Raw genomic sequence first — 23892 nt, forward strand, 5'->3', positions numbered from 1 at the left:
AAGAAAAGAGACGGATGTAGAAGAACTGGGATCGATGAGGAGAGAGCCTATCTATTCGAAGGTAGCAGCGTATGAAGATGTGGAGATTGTCCCTATGTTTTCATGTTTGTCCTCGTCCCCTTTTTCTGCTGCTTCCTCCTCCTACACTGACCTGCCATTACGTTCATCCTATCATGTGTTCCTTTTCTTGTTCCTATCTCTCTATATATGACTATTTGACACTTGCTTTGTCATTTCCAGTACTTATTGCCTATAATTGGGATATTACAGCATCTGATTAGATGTTTAAGTGCTACACAAGAGCTGACTACTGGTCACCAGAGAAATCACTGTAAACTCAAACATTACCACTTGTGATACATACATCATTATAGAATGATATGTCTTTCAGCATTCAGTCTGCAAGTCTCTGAATTTACCACACGCTGCCACAATCCTTTATTTGTAACTAGTGCTGTGGCCTCATTTAGTTCTATACCTCTTATCTTTAAATCATTAGAAAACGAGTCTAACCATCATCGTCTTGGTCTCCCTCTACTTCTCATACCCTCCATAACATAGTCCATTATTCTCTTAGGTAAACTATCCTCCTCCATTTGCCTCACATGACCCCACCACCGAAGCCGGTTTATGCGCACAGCTTCATCCATCGAGTTCATTCCTAACTTAGCCTTTCTCTCCTCATTCCGAGTACCCTACTGAAATTGTTCCTACCAGTTTGTACCAGCAATCTTTCTCGCTACGTTCATGCCTGTTATTTCTAACTTATGAATAAGAGATCTTGAGTCCACCCAGCTTTCGCTCCTGTAAAGCAAAGTTGGTCTGAAAACAGACCGATGTAAAGATAGTTTCATCTGGGAGCAGACTTCCTTTTTACAGAATACTGTTGACCGCAGCTGCAAACTCACCGCATTAGCTTTACTGCACATTGATTCAATCTCACAACACTACCATCCTGGGAGAACACACATCCTAAATACTTGAAATAATTACCTGTTCCAGCTTTGTATCACCAAGCTGACATTCAATTCTGTTGAATTTCTTACCTACTGACATCAATTTAGTCTTTGAAAGGCTAATTTTCATACCATACTCATTGCACCTATTTTCAAGTTCCAAGATATTAACTGCAAGATTTCGGCACAATCTGACATTAAGACCAAGTCATCAGCATAGGCCACACTGCTTACTACATTTCCACCTAACAAAATCCCTCCCTGCCACTTTGTACCTTTCAGCAGATAGACCTACAAGGAATATGAAAACTAAAAGGTCTGCGGGACCCGACGGAATACCTCCTTATATATTTAAGGCTTGTAGGGAAATATTAATTGAACCTCTCCAGATATTATTCAATCTTATCTTAACTAGTTCTACTTTTCCCAAACAATGGAAATATGCAAAAGTTACGCCAATTTATAAATCTGGTAAGAAACAGTTAAAAGATAACTACAGACCAGTTACAGTTCTATCGTCCCCAGCTAAAATATTGGCAAGTATTCTGTATGTTCACATTTTTAATCATGCCAAATTAATTATCCCATGCAATCAGCATGGTTTTATGCCGAAGAAATCCACAGTAACCAATTTATGTAACTTTGTACAGTATGTATCTAATGAGATTGATAATTGCTCCCAAGTAGATGCTATTTATACTGATTTCTAAAAGGCCTTTGACAAAGTAGATCACGATTGTTTAATCAATAAATTAATGGATTATAATTTAGATCAGTTTCCTATGTCTCTTCCAGTTTCATATTTGAAGCATAGAAGTCAGTTTGTAAGTCACAGGAACATGTTTCCTTACAAGTATATTGCAAAATCTGGAGTACCACAAGGCTCTAATTTGGGTCCTTTGCAGTTTCTGTTGTTTGTAAACGATATTCCTAGCATAATTCGGTTCTCAAAAGGTATTATTATTTGCTGACGATATTAAATTATATAAATCAACTAGCAAGATGCCCATGCTTTGCTATGGTATTATACTTAAAATTATAATTGAACACTATCATTTTATATATAACCCGCCGAAATTTGCGATCTGACTCGTTTTCCGAGATTCTGACAAAAATCCCCATCTGACTCGTTTTCTGAGAGATTACGGCAATGTTCCTCCCATTTTTCAATATTTTTTCCAGCAATCGATTTCGTACTTCCCGGGCTAGGTCCAGGTATTCCGCCCGGTCAGTTGGCTCCCTGAATCTTTGCCATCTTTTCCTATAAGTATTTTTAATGTAGATCTAATCCTTGAGGAGATCCGGCGTGGTGTCGTCTTGGGTGCCTTGACGGTACTGAACCGGCGGCCGGACTGCAATCAAAGTCATTACCCGTCCAGGACCCGTTTCCAGCACGTTCCGCACATTCTGACGATGGTCCCGCACATTATTATTTTATTATTATTGATGTTCTGGACCCCACAGCAAGATGCAAGACCGCTACTTGGCGGTAAATTACATCTGCTGCCATTATCATTGTTGACAATGTGACCAGCACCATTGTCGCACGTAGGAAAGTGCGGGATTTGTGGCGATACGAATGACGTACTTCCGTGCATTATTGACCTTATTATAGAGGTGAACAATTTGACGGTCAATCTCATTCCTATCGTTCATTGCAAATGTGTTTTAAATTTTTATTAATATGCCAGGAGAATCTACTGTAATCTAAGAACCTTCTCCGAAGGAAAAGATGGCTGTTGAAAACGAACCCAGGAAAGATTAAAAATGATCCGTTTATGATCAGAATAAGTACATCGAAAATCTACAGCCTGTTTCCAGTCATTCGACAGGGTCAGGAATGGAATGAATAAAGCCCCATCTAGTGGCAACAATAGGAATTGTGCCGGCTGCCGAAGCACTCCTCTGGGGCAATGATCGATGAATGACAAATGAAATTAAATATTGGACAGTGTTGCTGGAATGAATGATGACAGGGAAAACCGGCATATCCGGAGAAATACCTGTCCCACCTCTGCTTTTTCCAGCACAAATGATACATGGAGTGACCAAGATTTGAACCACGGAACCCAGCTGTGAGAGGCCGGCGAGGTGCAGCCTCAGCAACGGAGGCTCCTTATAAGTACATTATGAACAGTAAAAGCAATTGGTCTCACCTCCTTTTACACCCCACCGCCGTTAAGTTTATTAACCCTCCCCCCCCCCCCCCCAAACAAAAATTAAAAGGAGTGTTTCTTTATGTTTAAAGGAGATTCCAAACACCAATGTTCACGTCTATTACCTTCAGTTTTGAGATATAAGTATACCCATGAAAATAATTAACTTTTTTTTTAACTTCTTTCACACTCCTGAACCCCCCCCCCCCCCCCCGCAAGTGAATTTTCCGGCAAAAAATGTTTTTTTCTTTAATAGTAAAGGATCTTCTAAATACCAATTATCTTCAGTTTTTGAAGATATGTGTCCTCATGAAACGAATTCAACTCCATTTCTCACCCGCCCCCAAAGATGATTCCCACCACCCCCCCCAAAACGGGTCGTTTTATGTTTAAAGAAGATCTAAATACCAATTTTCACGTCTGTAACAACTTTAGTTTTTATTAGATGCAAGTATCCTCATACAATTCAATTAATTTTTCCAATTCTTCATCCCCACCTCCCTTCACTGGATTTTCCGAGAATACCCGTTTCTTTACTTTAACAGGAGATTCCAAATACCAGTTTTTACACCTGTAAGAATTTACGTTTCTGAGATATACTGTAGATATAGTCTTTCTAAAAGCTCACCCCAATTTTTCCACTCCTGTTTAACCCCCATTAATTAGATTTTCCAAAAAAAAAAAAGTTTCTGTATTTTAAAAGAAGATTCCATATACTGACTGTCTGGTCTATAATATCTTCAGTTTCTGAGATATAGATACACTCATTTTAAAAATACCCCCCCCCCCTTTTCACCCTCCACTATTTGGATTTTCTAAAAACAAAAAATACACGTTTCTTTATTTATAGAAGAGATCCCAAATACCAATTTTCAGGTCTGTAACATCTTCAGTTTCTGAGATATAAGGATCCTTACTAAAGGCATTCAACCATTTTTCACCCCTTTTTACCCCTCCTATTGGGATTTTCCAAAAACAAAAAATATGTGTTTCTTTATTCTGAAAGTAGATTACAAGTACAAATTTTTACATCTGTAAACTTTGAAAGTTTAGAGATATAGATACACTCATTTTAAAAATTCACCCCTCTTTCAGCCCTCCACTATTTGGATTTTCCAAAAACAAAAGGTACAAGTTTCTTTACTTTTACAGGAAATTCCAAATACCAGTTTTCAAATCTGTAATATGTCTTTTTTTTAATTCACCCCGTTTGTCACTCCTGTTCACCCCCTATTCATCGGATTATCCAAAAACACAAAAATACGTTTCTTTATTTTCAAGGGAGATTCCAGATACCAATTTTCATGTCTGTAACATCTTTAGGTTTTGAGATATAAGTCTCCTCATAATAGGTGTTCAACCCCTTCCCCCGCCCCTTTTTTTCACCCCCCCCCCCAATGGGATTTTCTGAAAATTATGCATTTCTTTATTTTTAAAAGATATTCCAAATACCAATTTTTATGTCTGTAAACTTTTCAGTTTGTTATATAGATATCCTTATTTTAAAAATTCACCCCCCTTTTCACCCCCTTAGCGACAGAATATCCAAATATCCTCCCTTAGTGATCACCTACACCCTAATATAAATGTATCCCCAAAATTTCATTTCTTTATTTCCAGTAGTTTTGGCTCGGTGATTATGAATCAGTCAGTCGGAGAGTAAGTCAGGACATGTTATTTTATATAATTTATATAGATTAACTGCTAGTTATATGCTAGGTATTCTTTTGTATTGTCAGTATGACATATTACATTGTCAACATACTGTGTTTTTGTTGATATAGGTGAGTCATTGTTTGGACATTGTAACAATTCTGTAGTAAACTGGTGGCATTCTGCATCTGGAAGAGAGAAAGGAAGTGGGTCTCCGGACAGTTTCAAGGGCTCAGTGCGCTAAACTTGTGTGTAATAACTTCAAACAGTGCCACTTGTGATAAACATGGAATATTGGAATAAGCTAGTACAGAGATATTGTGATTTGTAGAAGTTTTCTTTAATGGTTGATTTGATGGAACAGAGGTCTTGTTGGTGTTGAGTTGTGGGAGGATTAAGATTGGTTTGTCCGGCTTTAAGTGTGCGTTGTTCAGCCATATTGCATGCTGGTATATGACTGTTAGAGATTGGTCTCGTCTATGTATCTACGGTTGAGACGCACCGCAGGATTAGAGAGCATTATATGCTATAGACACTAAATGTTACACACTGTGAAGTCGTATGTCAGTATACTTGGTGTAATACAACGCGAGTTTGAGTTCAATGTAAAAGGAAGAATGAACCCAGCGCTTGACTCCCGAGTTATTGGAGAGTTTGGCCGAGGCATTGTGGCATTTGGGATCAGCTTCATACTACCCAACCACTACAGATTAATCCGATATGGTGTAGTAAGTTGTGATGCGTAGGTTTGTCACCCATTATTTAGACAAGCAGGATTGTATACAAATTTAACTGGGGGCTTCATGTATATATGTACAGCAAGTTTGGTATGTATTGGAGGACGGACTATGGACGAATAGTCATCATACCAGTTCATCTATTAAGTTTGTAACTATGACCAGTAAAGTCTGTGTGGGGTTGTAAATAACAAGAAATATGCAGTGTATGTTTGATGTGATTTATGTTTCGTGTATTTGAGGAGGTTAAGTTTGTAAGTATATGTATATGTATATATATATATATATATGAATGGACAGTGTGTCATTTCAGACTGGGATATAACCTTCCTAGAATCTCCTTATGCCTTCACTTTTCAGTACAAGTCTTCAGGCTAAGAAAGTAGGTCGGGATATCGTCAGTTTATGATCCCACCCTGGAGGTAAATTTAATCTCGTGCTAATTTTATATTGTGTATTATCGAGTACACTGGCGCCCGATCAGTTTTGTTTTGTTGGTTCAGTTCCAGAACAGTTAATTAAATGAAAATTTAGTGGGGAGTCCTGAAGCTGTACATGCTGCTAGGCTGTCACAGATTCATTTTCATAATAATTATAATAGATGAATGACTATTACCCTGAGTTGGGTAAGTTTAAAGAGGATGCCTTGAGTTTTAATTCTAATTAACTGGCAAACACGTTGTGGAGCTTTTAATTTATTAGTACGAGTACAATATGACGGCTTCCCTATAATCACACTAATTCAATAACAATTCTAATAACAATTAAGAAAACTGCCACAACTACAAACAATACAGGGGTACTATGGTATATTATAATATTAAAACACTTCTTGTCTCAAAACCCGACCGTTGCTGTATGAAGCCTCTAGTCCCGCAGGAGTTCTTTTATGTGCCAGTAAATATACATACAGACATGAGGCTGACGTATCTGAGCACCTTCAAATACCATCGGACGGAGCCAGGATCAAACCTGCCAAGTTGGAGTCAGAAGGCCAGCACCTCAACCGTCTGAGCCACTCAGCCTAGCGAAGGAACAGAAGAGGAGCTGATGTTGGTAGTGATCATCATCTAGCAGTAGCTTGAGTTTAAATTGAAAATAAAGGCTGCATCGAAGAGGTTTGCAACTAGAAAACAGAGGTTCAGCATACGAAGGTCAAACAGTGAAAAGAGGAGGAAAGAATTTAGTCTTGAGTTGAAAAATCGGTTTGAAGTCTTTTCAAATCTCGAAAAAGAGGAAGAGTTGAGTGTAGAAAGAACTTGGGAAAATGTTAAGAACACTTATCGGTATGTACAAACGTGTGAGAAAGTAATTGGTTATAGAAGTTATCAGCAGAAAGACTGGATGCCTGAGGAAACATGGGACTTAATTGGAAAACTAAGTGAGGCAAAAGCTATAGTAAACCAAAGCAGAACAAGACAGCAGAAGTCAGAAGCCCAAAGGAAATATTCGGAAATTGACAAAATGGTTAAAAGGAGCGTGAGAAGTGATAAACTAAGATTGATTCACCAGCAGGCATAAATTGCAGAGGAAGCTGAGAAGAAGGCTGATATGAAACAACTATGATATTACAAGGAAGTTGTTAAGGAGAGGTTATAGGAGAAGTAAACAAGTGAGGGATAAGCAAGGAAATGTGTTGTCACAAGAACAACAATTGAGAAGATGGCAAGAGTATTTTTCAGAAATTTTAAACAAAGATGATGGAAATGAGCAGGAAATGAAAGAAGTAAATGAGGGCTTAGATAGTGAAGACTCAAATATAAAGCTAGATCTCACAACAAGGCACGAAGTTAGGTTAGCATTGAAACCATGAAAGAATGGTAAAGGAACAGGTATAGATAATATAGATCCAGAAATATTAAAAGTGGGTGAAGAGGCCACCATTAATTTGCTGCTACCATTACTGGGGAAAATATGGAAAGAGAAAATCCAGCTGACTGGAAAGAGGGCTTGATTGTGAAACTCCCCAAAAAAGGTAACTCCACAGTGTGTAAGAATTGTAGAGGAATAACACTAGTGAGCATACCAAGTAAAATTCTCTCTAGAATAATTCTAAACAGGGTAAAGGATTCAATTGAACAGCATCTTTGAAAAGAACAAGCTGGTTTCCATAGACAATGCAGCTGTGTTGATCTAATAAATACACTAAGAATAATTCTAGAGCAAAGTAATGAATGGCAGGCCACATTATACTTGATATTCATCGACTTCAAAAGAGCGTTTGATTCAGTAAATAGGACGTAATATGGAAGACCTTGGTGAAATATGGAGTACTGGATAAGACCTTGAATCTCACGAAGGCAATGTATGAAGGGTATAGATGCAAAGTAGTACGTGAGGGAAAACTCTCAGATTATGTGAATGTCACAAGTGGAGTTTGCCAGGGATGCGTTCTTTCACCAACAATCTTTTTAGCGGTGCTCGATAATGTCATGAAAAAAATGTTGGGTAGAAGGAAAAGAGGAATACAATGGGGAATGGGGGAAAGATTGGAAGATTTAGAATTTGCAGATATTTGCCTTTTGTCTTCAAGAATTAGTGATATGAAACATAAGTTAGAAGGATTACGGAAGGAAGCAGAGGCTGCAGGACTCAATATAAATGTTAAGACCAAGGAAATGAGAGTAAATGCTAAAATTGATGAAAGAGAAGAGATTGAAGAGGTTAAAACACTTACCTACTTGGGAAGTGTAGGAACAAGAGAAGGAGGGGCAAAGAGGATGTGAGAGCCATAATAAGGAAAGCAAATGGAGCCTTCATGCAGCTGTATACAGTGTGGAAGAATAACAATATTTCAAGGAAAACTAAAATAAAAATTTTCTATACAAATGTTAAATCAGTCCTATATGCTTGTGAAACTTGGAAGGTTGCACGAACTATCACTAATCTCTTGCAGACATTTATAAACCATTTCTTACGTCTCATCATAAACATTAGATGGCCTGAAATTATATCCAATGATGAGCTATGGAGAACAATAAACCAAGTTCCAGTTGCAGTGGAAATCAACAGGAGGAAATGGAAATGATAGGTCATACTTTGAGAAAGCCAGCGGGATCTATAGAACGCACAGCATTGGAATCCACAAGGGGAACGGAGGAAAGGTTGTCCTAGGAAGACCTGGAGGAGTACTGTAGAGGAGGCAGCTCTTGAAGCAGGGAAGACTTGGAAGGAAGTTAAAGCATTGGCAAGTCGACGACCACAATGGAGACATTTCACGAATGCCCTATGTTCCAGTGGGAACGAGAGGAATTAAGTAAAAAAAAAAAAAAAAGTAGTAAGTACCAACACAGGAACTACTGAGCGAGGCTTCACTCTTAGTACAACGACCAGAATTGTGGTTACCAGACAATCGTAACTTGTGTAAATTAGTGCCACTGACAAAAGTTAAATATTTAATTAAATTTCCTGAGAATATTCAAAATCAGCAATGAGAGAAAAGTTCTACTGCTACTAGAATCCGTATGTTACTGGTATATTCTCCATCCTTAGTCATAAGCTCTCTATTATCGGATGGGTTTTCTATGGATAGCCTGCACATGGGATCACCTACAATGAAATCTTTGAAGTCATCCAGACTGAAATGCCATTTCTTCTACAATCCGAGATCATGTCTCATTATTGGGTGCCTGAGTTTGATACGAGGAAACACTCCAAACTGCTATTACTAATGATGAGCTACATTAGTGACATAGTTGTAATATAATGGCTGGATTCAATAGGAAAAGGGAAGTTAGTTCTAAAGAGAGATTATTTTTTGCAATAAAGATCTTTGCATACCATCTTCAAACAGCCTGGGATATTAAACAAGTACACAACACCGATCTTGGTGTCTATACAGTTGCTAACAAGGATACTCTTTGCGACGGCATGTCTCACTTAATTTGCCTATGTGCCACGGGAGCCCAGCAAGACTTATACTGAGGGTGCAACTGTTGTGTTGGCTGCATCTCAAGTGTCATTTTGGGAGTGGGTATCATCTTGATGGAGTAGTGAAGCATCTTTATTCTCAATAGCAACCCCACTGTGCACCAATATTTGCATATCATGCAAAATATCAGGATGGCAAGGGTGAGAATGTGGTATGATGATGGGGTTACTGAGCTTCAGCACAAAAACCCACTAGTTCACATAAGCCAAAGTGTTCAGGAGCGAGGGCTCAAAGAACAGATTCTAAACTTAAAAATTGGTTTATTCAAGCTCCCGAATTGATGAGATTGAGAAGATGTGATCATACGCATTGCTTCACCTCAGTCCCACAATTGCCACAATCTACTTCAAAGATTCTGGACCGAGTCTACGAGCTCAAGTCAGACAAACAGGACAGTCTCTTGGACAATAAGGAATACTTTTGAAGCCTGGCTGGCAGTGCTTCAATGAATGACGGAGGTTAACACAAGTCAGCAGTAGCTGGTCATACTAAAATCTCATCTGTACAACAGTCCTTACTAGGACAAACAGTAGAAGAAGCAAAGATTCAAGCTATTTATAGTCGTAGAAAGACCACATAATTTTGTAAATACTGCTGAAAATATAGATAAAAAATTAAATAAAAATTGTTACAAGTACCTGAACCCCATCCTTTTATCTGACCAGCTTATGTATTTACCACTGCACTCTACTCCAGATCACTGAGCAAGTTGGCCAGGTGGTTAGGGTCACACAGCTGTGAACTTTCATTTGGGAGGTGGTAGGTTCAAATCCCACCGTCAGCAGCCCTGAAGACTGTCTTCTGTAGTTTCCCCATTTTCATACCAAGCAAATGCTCGGATTGTACCTTAATTAAGGCCAATCCTAGACCGTTCCCATCCTTCTGCCACAGAAAACCTTCGATGTGTTAGTGCAAAGTTAAACCATCGGCAAAAAAAAAAAAAAAAAAAACTCCAGAGAATGCACATTTGTAGCTTACAAAATTACAGGACATACTGGTACTGACACTGCTGATAAGCTAGTTTTTCACAGTACATAAGCTCACTGGACAAAAAATTAGTCACCGTTGGATAAATCATTACAAGCATAATTTAATACAGTGTAACTCTGCCTTTGGACTTGATAACTGCCTGGATTCGGGTAGGAAGCAAGTCCACAAGGTTGTGCAGGTACGCCACATCCAGGTTAAGCCACTCACTGAGGATTTCATTGCACAATTCCACCAAATTCTGGGGATGCTGATGTCGGGAGTTTTACTTGCTGTTCAAACATGTCCCACAGATTTTCATTGATATTCAAGGCAGGTAATTTTGCAGGCCAATCAACATTTAATAGGGTGGGGGAGTGTTCATAAAACCAGTCACATACGCTGATGAAGTTTGCTGTTGTCATCTTGAGAAACTGGGATATCAATAACATACTCATCATGCAGATGTTGACTGAAAGGCAACACCTAATCATCCAGAATGTTTAAATAAATATGCTGGTTCATGTTAGTGGTCACCTCAGTGAGCAGGCCCAATCCATGATACAAGAAACACCCCCAAAACACATTGCCCACATCCAGGATGAAATGCTTCATTTGGACTTCGGTGCACTTGACTTGCATCACTGGAACTCGTGCAAAAATGTGATTCGTCAGCCCATATTACATTCAGCCAGTCAGCTACTGTCCATGTTTGATGATTTCTAACCCATTGAGGACTCTCAGCTTTATGTGCTTGTGTGAGCAATGGCCCCTTGCGAGGTGACCAACTCCAAATATTCATTACAAGCAGTTCCCATCACAAATTCTCTTGCCAAACGGTTGGGATGGACCTCAATTCATTGATTTCAGCAATTCCTGTGGGGTTTGGAAGAAATTTTGATTCACAAGCCGTGAAACCCATTTCTGGTCCCTCTCAGTCAGGATCCTATCCCGACCACAATTCTGACCTCGTTTCTTGGCCACGTGTGGTACACCACTGCTTGTAGACACGTTGAACAGTCCGCTGAGAAACACCAACAAACCCAGCAACTTCACGCACCATATAGCCATGGACACGGCCAACCACGATCGCCCATTTTTGCCACTCTGTCATGTCCTTGCATTCACCCGTGCTGACGTATACTGTCCACCTGAAACATCAATGTCTGGCCGATCGCTACTGCCTTATGCTCACATAGAGGCAGTGCGCGTGCAGTTGAGCATGAGACCCATTTGCCGCGCCATCTGTACAGGCTTAACGATCCATCTGTGTGTGCGCACAAGGGTGACTAATTTTTTGTCCGGTAATCTTATTTTCTATAAGGGGCAGTCAAATGAAAACAGAACACCCGCTACAACATGACCATACAATGGTTTTAATCAAAAGTAATTACCAAAAGCATCAATACATTTATCCCACTGGGAAACAAGACTATCAATTCCAGTTTTGTAAAAAGAGATAGATCGCTAACGGATCCAAAATCGCACCCACCCTGCACTTCCTTGTCTGAATGAAACAGGCATCCACGTATGTATTTCTTCAGGTTGCCAAAAATTTGAAAATCACAAGGTGTAAGATCCAGGCTGTACGGAGGATGTTGAATTGTTCCCAACCAAATTGCTGAAGTGTAGCCTTTGCCAGATTGGATGTATAGGGCGAGCATTATCATGCAACAGGATGACTCCGTCCGACAGCGTTCCAGAATGTTTTGACTCCATGGCGTGTCGCAGTTTCTGCAAAGTGTCTTAATAGAACTGTGCATTGATTGCGATTCCACCCTTTGATAATATGGTTCCACGCTCGAGAAAGTCGACAAGTAGAGGGCCCCTGCAGTCGAAGGAGGTCATCGTGACTTTTCAAGAACTTGTGTGAAAAGCTTTGGATTTATTTGGCAGAGGAGGACTGCGATGTTTCCATAGTTGGCTTTGCAGTTTGCTCTTGGACTTGAAATTTTGGCACCACGTGTCGTCCCCTGTGATAAGAGACAGAAATGCATACTCTTCCTAGTGTTACAGCTGCAGATGACTAATTTGATCCTGTTAATATTTCTTGCATGTGAATCTTTTGTCCCTCCATCAGTTGATGTGGAAACCACAGCGCACAAATTTTGCGGAAATGCAAGTGATCTTTGATAATGGCATGCAGGGAGCCATGGCTAATGGTGATCTGAACACTAATTTTTTCCTCCGTGATAGTTGGTTTTCCCGGATAAGCCATCAACCCACCCTATCACATCAGAAGTAATGGCTCGATGGGCCTGTCCTGGGCGTGCATCATCTTGCAGTGATTTGCACCCTCCTCGGAATCTCCTATGCCACTCGTGCACACTCGTCGTGGACATGCAGTGTTTGCCATACACAGCAGACATGCGGACGATGAGTTTCTAGTACTTCAGCAACCTTAGCTACCAGAAAACGAACCACACTTCTCTGCACCCCCCCCCCCCCCCCTCTTTTTTAAACTTGCCTCCATTCATACAGCTGGACGAACACACTTTTTTTTTTCAAGTTGCTTTACGTCGCACCGACACAGAGGTCTCATGGCGACGATGGTACAGGAAAGGGCTAGAAGTGGGAAGGAAGCGGCCGTGGCCTTAAGGTACAGCCCCAGCATTTGCATGGTGTGAAAATGGGAAACCACGGAAAACCATCTTCAGGGCTGCTGACAGTGGGGCTCGAATTCACTATCTCCCGAATACTGGATACTGGCTGCACTTACGTGACTGCAGCTATAGAGCTCGGTACGAACACACTAGACCAGTCTGCGCACCAACAAAGACATAAGAAATACGTGCGCCCGTGCGTTGTCACTATGCTGTTCTCCTACCACAGCGATGGCAGTATCGATACATAACAATGTTGCCACCTTTCATGTGAAATGCATGTCATGGCGGGTGTTCGTTTTTCATTTGACTGCCCTTGTGTATCAATTTTTTCTACAGAAAATTAGAAAATTAATTGGTGCTATTATGTAGCTTTGAGTTTTATACACGTCTAGCTGAGGATGACCCAGATGAGCGTCAAAACTAGTAGTAGTTACTTTAACGTATAAAATGTAGGATTCTAATTATACAACAATGAATCTTGGTGTATTGATCAGGTCGACATCTATTTCTTAGAATATTGAATCGTATACGACCTTTAATATCAGAAAAACAGCATTGATTTCTTTCAAAACTATCTACAGTTATAAGTTTGGTTAATTTCAAGCAGTCTGTATCCAGAGCTCTAGAGAGCGGTGATTAGATGGAAGTTATATTCACAGATTTTGAGAAAGCTTTGGACAAAATTACCGTATTTACTCGCGTATTACACCCCCCTATTTTTCTCTCCAGTTTTACAGCCAAAAAAGTAAGAGGGGGGAGAGACAATATGCGATAACCTCAAATTTTGTGCAGTGAACACATGACTTGTAGGCTATAAAGAGCTATAACTGTAAATGTAAACATTCTACACTTTTCTTTAACAATTATACATACACTAGAGTCCCTTTAATCCGAACTGAAATATTCTTTCTTTTTTTTTTTTTTTAATTCTCCTTACTGAAATGAAAGAACATATTATAGAATGAAGATTTCCTTGCATTTTATTAGTCATATTTTAATAGAATAACTTAATGTAAACATAATTCACATCATAAACCATCAATCACTGGTCGTTTATCTTTACAAAGTCTGTTAGTTTATTTTGCCGTAGTGATTGGAACCTACTCGAAGATCCAGTGTTAAACCAGCGTATTTTATTAATGTAACTGCTAAAGAATGGACATTTCAAATTACAGTATGTACTCTACTGTACTGTAGAAACTTTTATCCTCAGACGGTTGAGGCTCTGGTCTTCCGACCCCAACTTGGCAGGTTCGATCCTGGCTCAGTCTGGTGGTATTTGAAGGTGCTCAAATACGTCAGCCTTGTGTCGGTAGATTTACTGGCACGTAAAAGAACTCCTGCGGAAGAAAATCCCGGCACCTAGGAGTCTCCAGAAACCGTAAAAGTAGTTAGCGGGACGTAAAAACAATAACATTATTATTAGATGATATTTTCCGGTTAATCCGAAAATTTTGTAATCCGAACAGACTCCGGTCCCAATTAGTTCGGATTAACGAGACTCTGCTGTGGTAAGTTTCAGTTACTCTTATCACCTCATTTGTGTCATCTCATTAACTCCTCTGATGAGGTTTAAGTCAGGAAGGGCATTTGGTCGTAAAAACTAGCTGCGAAGATTCATCTCGCTTCATACTCAACCCCAAAGAGAAAAAGGGTAAGGGTATCTTATTATCGTATTATGCAATAACCTTCATGGCCAGTCATTTGTCTCTGTCAATTGAGCAGTAGGCCTACCACACAGTAAACCTGATCAAGACTCATTTGAGTTATCACCGTCTTATGCGGCCAACTTCCCTGCTACCGGCGTGTCGTCATTCCAAATGACATCTTCACTGCCATCAGGAGCATTCAAGCTCCCATCTTTTTGAAACTTTTAAAAATAGTTTCGTTCCCAACTACAGAGTCCAAAAAGTGAGAATCTATTCCCAAATGGTTTCTGCAGATGGTCTCTGTTATTCCCAGTTGGTGTATGTGTAGCAGAAGCCACCCCTTCCGAAAGAATCCATGCTGTAGAAAGCATGCCAACACACCAGCTGATAACTAGCCTAAGTTACAAGTTGTACTTCTGAATGCAATAGGTAGTGACTTGAAATATTCTTTGGATAACTGCGGCTGTTAAAAGCCAGACCTTTATTCTTCAGTATATTTCATGCTTGTTCTCTACATTTATCACATCAGGATTTACTTAAACAGCCGTAATTGAGATAAGAGAGACCGCATTGTTTAGGTAAGGTATGCTATCAAGTGCCTGGATACTGCCAGAAGTTCCACAACGGAAAGAATAAAAATAATAAACAGGAAAGCTCGCCACATTTATGTATATCTACAGGTGTGGCGGTAATGCATTTCATTATCGTAATGTTTAATTTCATACATTTGTTTTCTCCATTTTTTTATTGACGCATAGTATGTTTTGTTTGGCGTCTCCAAAAATAGTGAAAGTAGTTAGTGGGGACGTAAAATCAATATTATTATTGCTTAGGTATGTTGCCGAGTGAAACAATCATTATGAATGGATTGTTTTTTTCACATTTTAAATCTACTTCTCTCCAAAAATTACGTATATTGGACAGAGTTACGAGATACTGAACAATCACTTTGTTAATGAACTCTCCTGCTATATTAATAGCAACAACTGTGAATACTGCTTAACTAAAGTAAACGCTTTTCCTCATCCTGAGGTTGTGCAGCTCTTTTTTAGGCACGCCCCCAATGGAGGGGGAGCTATATGCACCATTTTTACCGCATATCAAACTCAGGCCCCCGAGAACAGCACCTAATCGTGCTAACCATAACGCTGGCGGACATTCTTAACAAAAAACAGGCATTACAGCATGACTGATGCGTGCTCGCACTGCGTGGGTTGGACACGAAAATATTTACCCAATTTGAGAGACGTTATCAGAGCTGCAGTAGGCCTACACCATGGAGGCGGACATTTCTTAACTACAAAAACACAGATGCACCGCATGACTGACACATTTGTATTGCGTAGGTCGTACAGAAAAAACTATTTCTCAAATTTGTGTGATGTCATTGGAGCTGCAGTAAGGCTTGTACCCCACTTCGAAGCAGAATCATCATTCTTCTCTGACGAATTACGCTGCGAGATTTATTTTTTTCATTTTCTTTTGTCTCAAAAAGCCAGGGGCGTCTACGAAGTAGTGTTGGCTACTGAGTGCATGATTCGAAGCAGTGTATCGATTCATTCAACTGTCCGAGTGAATTGATTCACAGGAACAGCGAGCTCACGGCACACGATTCAGCTGACTCGCAGCGGACAGTGCGCAGTGGCGCATTCACGGCTCACTAGCGGGACACTGGACATTGGCGGAGAGCTGAGCCTCCAATGCAGCGAGACACAGTGAATCATGGCATGCTGAAAGAATTGTGCGCAACCACGGCTCAGTGAGCCACAGTGAGCCAGTGGATCCTTATCGGCACACTGGACACTGGCGGGGAGCCAAACTTCCTCTGAAACAATACATACAGAGCCAAGGTACACTGAAAGAATCGTACGCTATAATGGACTCTCGAGCTCAGCTCATTTAAAAATAATACTCACTTGCATTCACTGTCCTGTTCTTACAGGGAGTTTTTAATAACAGATAGATATTTGCAGTGTTAAAACTGTAGTCAAAACGTAATTCTAAAGTACCTAGCTTGTAAGTAGGTAGGCTATTAGGTTATTCTATTTACCGTATTAGTTTAATCAATCGGTATTTTCGCGCGTTTATACTCGAGGGTCATAGCTACTCTTGTTCTGAGAGCCAGTGTTACCATACTCGATTCATTGTATCCAAGGAATAATAATAGTTTAGATGCATTAGTTGCATAGACACAGGTTCAGATCACTACGTAGTTAAAATTAAAATTAAACTCACTCCCCAGAGGAGACAACAAAAGCAAGTCCTTAAAACTAAAAGAAAAATAGATCCTACCCAGCTAATCAACAACAAAAATTACCAGAAAGCAACTGAAAAAATAAAAATCACAGACAAACTTGAAGACTTAGTACACAACCTTAAACAAATTGCAGAAGACCTAGCTCCAATTAAACCACGTAAAAAACACCAATGGTGGAACAGTGAATGTGATGAAACAGTGGAGAAAAGACATCAGGCATGGCTATTACATCAGTCCCAAAAGACAGAAATATCCTATCAAAAGCTAGTAAAACAGAGAAAAGAAACTACCCAAGTCTTAAGAAGAATAAAAAGACAACATCATAAGGACACCCTGCAGTTAATTGAAGAACAGTTCAGTAAAACTAAATCAAGGGACTACTACAAAACCTTCAGAAAGCAGCTCCAAAAATATGAACCCCCGACCCTACTGATGAAGGATGAAGATGGTAAGCTGGCCCATAACAATAAAGACAATGCAGAAATTCTGGCTAAACATTTCAACAAGCTTTTAAATTGTGAGGAACCTACAGAACTCCTTCATTTGGACACCAACACCCCGATAAAAACATCACCAGAAAACATCAATCCCCCCACAATAAAGGAAGTCTACCAAGCTCTGAATAAATTTAAAAACTACAAAGCGCCAGGAGAAGATCAGACCTTTGCGGAAATCTGGAAATATGCAGGAACCTCAGCAAAAGTTGCCCTCCATCAACAACTTGTCTCTATCTGGATTAAAGAAGAACTACCAGAACACTGGACAACAGCCCTCATTCATCCTCTGCACAAAAAAGGGGACAAAACCGACCCTAATAACTACAGGGGAATCTCTCTCCTAGACATAACATACAAAATATTTTCAATAACCATCCTTAATAGGATAAGTTTACAACTTGAGAAAGAACTAGGAGAATATCAAGGAGGTTTCAGACCCTGGAGGAGCTGTCCTGATCAGATCATGAGTCTTAAGTTGATAATGGACTATAACAGGAGAAGAAGCAGAGATATGGTGATAACATTTGTAGATTTCAAGAAAGCTTATGATTGCATCCATAGAGAATCTCTGTTTAAAATTTTAAGGCACCTTGGACTACACCCCAAATTAATAAACATGATAAAATTGACTCTCACCAATACCAAGTCAAAAGTGAAGTTTAGGGGGGAAACATCAGAGACATTTGAAATTAAAACTGGACTACGGCAGGGAGATGGGCTCTCACCACTATTATTTAACTGTGCTCTAGAAATGGTAATGAGGGAATGGTTTAGAAAATGTCCCCCCAAAATAAAGATTGGCCGAAAAATCAAAACAAATTGCCTGGGTTTTGCTGACGATTTAGCATTACTAGCAGTGGACATAAAAGAAGCAAAAACCCAGATATCAGAACTTCAAAACATTGCAAATAAAATTGGCCTCAAAATATCATTTGAAAAAACAGAAATTATGCCCCAAAAACCAACAGCTAAAAGAAGTCACCATAAATGGTAATAAAATCAAAATAGTAACTCAGTTTAAATATCTTGGAGAAGTAATAACACATAACTTAAATGAAAAAATCTCAATCCAAGTAAGAACAAATAGATTAGCTAAAGCACAAAAATTAACATGGGATATCTACAAAAAGAAATGTCTATCAATAAATACAAAAATAAAACACTACAACACAGTTATAAAACCGGAAGCTACATATGCAGCAGAAACACTCTTTTACCTGAATAAACAATCAAAGACTGACAGACTTCAGAAAATTGAAAGGAGGATTGGAAGAACCTGTATCAACAAAAAATATCAGAAAGATGGACAGTGGCGGTTAATACCTAACAAAGTCGTGTACAAAGAGCTAGAACCCATTACAGATACTATGCGTAAGAGGAGACTGGGATTCTTTGGACATATCATGAGGATGCAGGACTCGAGACTTCTGAAACAACTAGTACAACACAATCTCGTCTCAAAAAATACCACAACAGGATGTAAATGGATCAGAGAAGTAAGAGAGGATCTGAAGGAAATAGGCCTTACAACAGAAGACACCAAAAATAAGATAAAATTGAATACAAAACTCAAGAATACAAACCTCCGCTTTACCCTTACACAAAACAAACCAACAACACGCACATTTTCAACTGAGGAAAGGGCACGAAGATCGGAGCGTCTGAAGAAGTACTGGGAGGACCGCAAAGCCCGAACAATCCCTTCAAAGAGACCTGAACGACGGACTGACTAAAGTGATCCTATGTGGTCATAAAAGAAGAAGAAGAAGTTGCACGAGTTCACGAATAGAGGTCGTAGTGGTACTGTCTTTGGAGTTGGTTCACTTCGGCATATGTTTCCAATGGTCGCTGTGACGTATTTGGAGTTGGTCCATTTTGCAAATATTTCCAATGCAAAATTTTATCGCTTACAGATATTTTTTTAACTTTTTCAGAGCCAAATACGGATGAAAAACAATGTAGCGCAAAGAAGAAAAGGAAATTAACCAGCAAGAAAAAGGGAAAATTGAACAGGAAATGGACAAAAGGAAGAAGAGAATGGAGCACCCACATTCAGTCCCATTAAAAAGAAGAAAGGGGACCCTGCAAAGTGGAAAAAAATTGTTAGGAAGGTAAACAGAATCAGAGGAAAGGCATACACAACTGTGAAAGGAAGACTAGTTCCTGAAAAACACTTCATAGATTACGAGTGTAAATGTTTAAAGAAGTGTAATACTAAAGTGTCGAAAGACGATAGGAGAGCATTTTTTAGTCAGTTTTACAACTGTGATTCTTGGGCTACACAAATAGCACTGATTATTGGCTCTATAAAATGCTACGGTGTCAGCCCCAGGCGAGTGAAAAATGTAGGCATTTCTTCAAGAAATCTCAGCCGAAAATACTTCATACGTTCATCTACAGATGGGGACACTGAGATATGCAAAGACATGTTTATGAAGACATTGCAAGTAAGCAGCGCTAAAATTCATAGCGCACTGTTGAAGGCCGACAGGTACAATACAAGACCAACGAGGGGTGCATGAACCACATAATAAAAACCCCTCCAGTACTGTAGACCTTATTAGATAACACATTGAAAGCTACCCTGCAGTTTTTAGCCACTACACCAGGAAAGATTCAAATAAAAAGTACTTTAATACTAATCTAAGTTTAATGTACAGGCTATTTGTTGAGAAAGTTAAACAAGAAGGTTGTGTTCAGAAGATGCCTTGTCAGTCGCTGTATGAGAGAGTCTTCAGGCGTGACTTCAATATAAGCTTCCGTCCCCTTAAAAAGGACACATGCTACACATGTGATTGTGTGAAAATTCAAATTCAGTCAGCTGAAGCCAGTAATCTTCCTAATGATGTGACACAGTTGAAAGCAAAGCTAGAACATCACCGTAAAGCAGAACGTGCAAGAGATGCTATGAAGAACGATGAAATGAAGAGCAAATCTGAAGATGGACCCAGCGTGATATCATTCAATATCATTAACCACGAACGAAGTCTACTACAAAAGACAGGTTTCTTGTTTCAATGTAGGAATCCATGATTTCTGCTCTAATAAAGACACTATGCATCTATGGGATGAAAGTGTGGCATCCAGAGGTGCACAGAGGTGCATCTTAAAATACCCAAAGAGTCATGGAACTAAAGAAAAGCTAATAGCATGGTCACAACAGACATTTCAAGATGGCTTGCTTATGGATGTTTGTGGTCCAGTCTTCAGAGATAAGCATTAAAGAAGTTATCCACAAGTTCGCTGAACCAGGACATTCTTACTTACCTAACGACAGTGCATTTGCAGATATAGAGAGAAAGCTTAAGTATCGCCCAGAGATCTATGCTCCATCACAGTGGCGTGACATTTCATGTGCAAGAGTAAGAAAAAATGCTTTTGAAATAAGTGTAATGGAAACAGAAGATTTTAAATGTACTGAAATTCTGCAGCAATATCTTGTTAACCGTAAAAAGAATGATTCAGGTGACAAAGTTGAATGGCTTAACTCATTGGGCCCGCGCCACGGAACCGTTCCGTGCTTCGTCTCAGTGGACCAAACGCCGGACCACGGAACTGTTCAGTTGTCTCATTTTACTACGTAATTCAACTTTTCCTCAATACATGGCAGAGGGAGTTCCATTTGAGATTTTTAAGGGACTCTTTCTTTGCAATGTTATATGCTCTTTGCTAATATATATCGATAGTGTGCTTGGTAATATTAGTCTGAAGTGGGCTATCTCTAGACTGAGATTCACTTGTAAACAAGATGGCTGCCAGTATACAACTGATATTTACTGATATATAACCCCTTCTAGGAAGTAATGGTGATTAGGAATGTCATTTTTTCAGTGAAATTAGTAGTAATATTAGTACTAGTCCGAGCAGCACTTCTGAAGAACAAACAGATGTGGAAATCTAAGAGGAAGTGCAAAGAGAAGACTTGTGTTACAGCTCAGCAGGCGGACTGAGTACGGTCCCGTAATGCTAAAAAAAAATTTTAAAAAATTGTTTTACTGTATTCCTTGTTCCGCAGTTTGTGGTATGAAAGCCTTTTGTTTTCATGTATATTTAAATCTTTAATGGTCTTGTAAGTAAGAAATTTCTCATGATATGAAGCGACACTATATTTCCTCCAAAATAATCCCAGCGCCAATGCAGTTTCAATCCAACGAATATGCAGGGCTCAATGGGTTAAGCCCAAAGAAATGAGATTTATGAAAGGAAAGCCTGGCATAATGGATTATAAATACACTCACAATTAGGACAATGAATTCTTTTCAGCGAACTTCAATAAATGCTAAAGGACATACCAACAAACTTGTTGAACTAGATCTTCCAATACTCTACCCAAGGGGTAGACCTCTTGAGGAAGACAAGTGCAAAGATGTGAAAAGTCTACTGAAATACGTCCCTCCAGTATATCATTCATTTTATGAAAGGATCACAAGTGCTAGTGTACAAAACATCACTACTTTTGAACATGACTGCTCTGACAACACCTGTGAGGAAATCTGTACTGAATCTGCATGAAGTATGCTTTTCAGGGGTATTCATATGCAATTTTATTTTACCAGGGGTATCAGTTGTTGTATTTTCTTAACTTTTATTTGTTCATTCCGCTTTCTTTGTAATGTCTAAATGTGAATTAAGAATAAATCAAAATGCATTGTATGCCAAAACGGACCATATCCCAATCATTTGGAAAAAGTAACGTAATTCAGAATGGAAATGTGATGCATGGTTCCTGTAAGTATAAAGAGAAAAGTATAACTGTGTAAATTGTTTGTACAAAATATTAGAAACCAGAGTCAACAGCAGATTTTTCAATTTATCTATAACTTTGAGCCTTCATTTCTCAGAATGTTTCTTTTGGCACTTACTTTGATTTGGCATATGAACATCCCATTGATCCCCCCCTCGTAATACGTGAGGGGAGTCTAATGCATGAGTAAATATGGTAATAAAAAAAGCTAGAATATCTGCCCATCAAAATTCCCCACTTTACAGACTATGCAGAAGTTTGAGTCGTGATAATTGGTATTTAGAAGATCCTTTACTATTAAAGAAAAAAGTATTTTTTAACGGGGAATTCACTAGGGGGGGGGGGGGGCCGAGTGTGAAAGGAAGTGAAAAAAGTGAATTCTTTTTATGGGGATACTTATATCTCAGAACTGAAGGTAACAGACGTGAACATTGGTATTTGGAATATCCTTTAAACATAAGGAAACATGCCTTCTTTTTTGGTGGATGGGTGTAAATCAACTTATCGGCAGTAGGGTGAAAAAGGAGTTGAGACAAATTGATTTTACTGTTCATAATGTACTTACTCTGATCATAAACTGATCATTTTAAATCTTTCCTGGGTTCGTTTTCAAGAGCCATCTTTTCCTTTGGAGAACATAAAGTTGTATTACAGTAGGTTCTCCTGTCATATAAATAAAAATTTGAACACATTTGAAATGAACGATCGAAATGATATTCATCGTGCAATTGTTCACCTCTATAATAAGGTCAATAATGCACAGAGGTATATAATTCGTATCGCTAGAAATCCCGCGAACTTGCCTACGCGCGACGATGGTGCTGGTCACATTGCCACCAAGGGCAGCAGATGTACTTTACTGCCAAATATTGGTCTTGCATCTTGCTGTGGGGTCCAGAACATTAATAATAATAATAATAATAATAATAATAATAATAATAATAATAATAATAATAATAATAATAATAATAATAATGTTCTGGACCGTCGTCAAAATGTGCGGACCGCACTGGAAACTGGTCCTGGCCGGGTAATGACTACGATTGCAGTCTGGCCGCGGGTTCAGTACCGCCAAGGCACCCAAGATGACACCACGCCGGATCTCCAAGGATTTGATCCATATTAAAAATGCTTATAGGAAAAGATGACAAAGATTTAGGGACCCAACTGACCGGGTGGAATACCTGAACCTAGCCCAGGAAGTAAGAAATTGATTGCCGGAAAGAAAGATTGAAAAATGGGAGGAACTTTGCCGTAATCTCTCAGGTAAAAAGTCAGGTCACAAATTTTGGCGGATTCTCTCAGAAAACGAGTCAGATCGCGAATTTTGGCAGATTATATATAAAACGTTAAGCATTCAATTATCAATTTCATTATATCATAGCGAAGCACGGGTATCTTGCTAGTTAAGCTATATTGGAATAAAGACTTGTAAGCCCGAGCCCACAATAACACGAGAGAGAGGAGTAGATTAAATTGTATTAGATTAGTATAGATTTAGGCTAGTTAATATTAGGCAATAATTATTTGTAATTTCACTTTGTATCACGAAGAATGCTGCTGTACTTGGGATGAGAATCCTGTAGCAAGCAATAATTTAAATTTTTAAAGTATTATTACTAGGCCTATACTGTGATTTATCAATTTAACATTAAGAGGTGCAGAAGTAGAGAGAACCACAGTGCTAGTAGGAAAAGGTGCTTAAAGAGGCATTAAATTCATGGCCTAGTTCCTACGCCG

The 23892-nt window shown here is 39.2% G+C and overlaps 1 protein-coding gene across 2 annotated transcripts in view; it reads right to left on the reverse strand.

Moving 5' to 3' along the window:
- The window catches only part of LOC136864720 (KN motif and ankyrin repeat domain-containing protein 2), a 480434-nt gene that overhangs the window by 19616 nt on the left and 436926 nt on the right, over positions 1–23892 (reverse strand). The window lies entirely within an intron of this gene.

This window comes from Anabrus simplex, chromosome 2 (genome assembly GCF_040414725.1).
Source record: "Anabrus simplex isolate iqAnaSimp1 chromosome 2, ASM4041472v1, whole genome shotgun sequence".
In the NCBI taxonomy this organism is placed as follows: domain Eukaryota; kingdom Metazoa; phylum Arthropoda; class Insecta; order Orthoptera; family Tettigoniidae; genus Anabrus; species Anabrus simplex.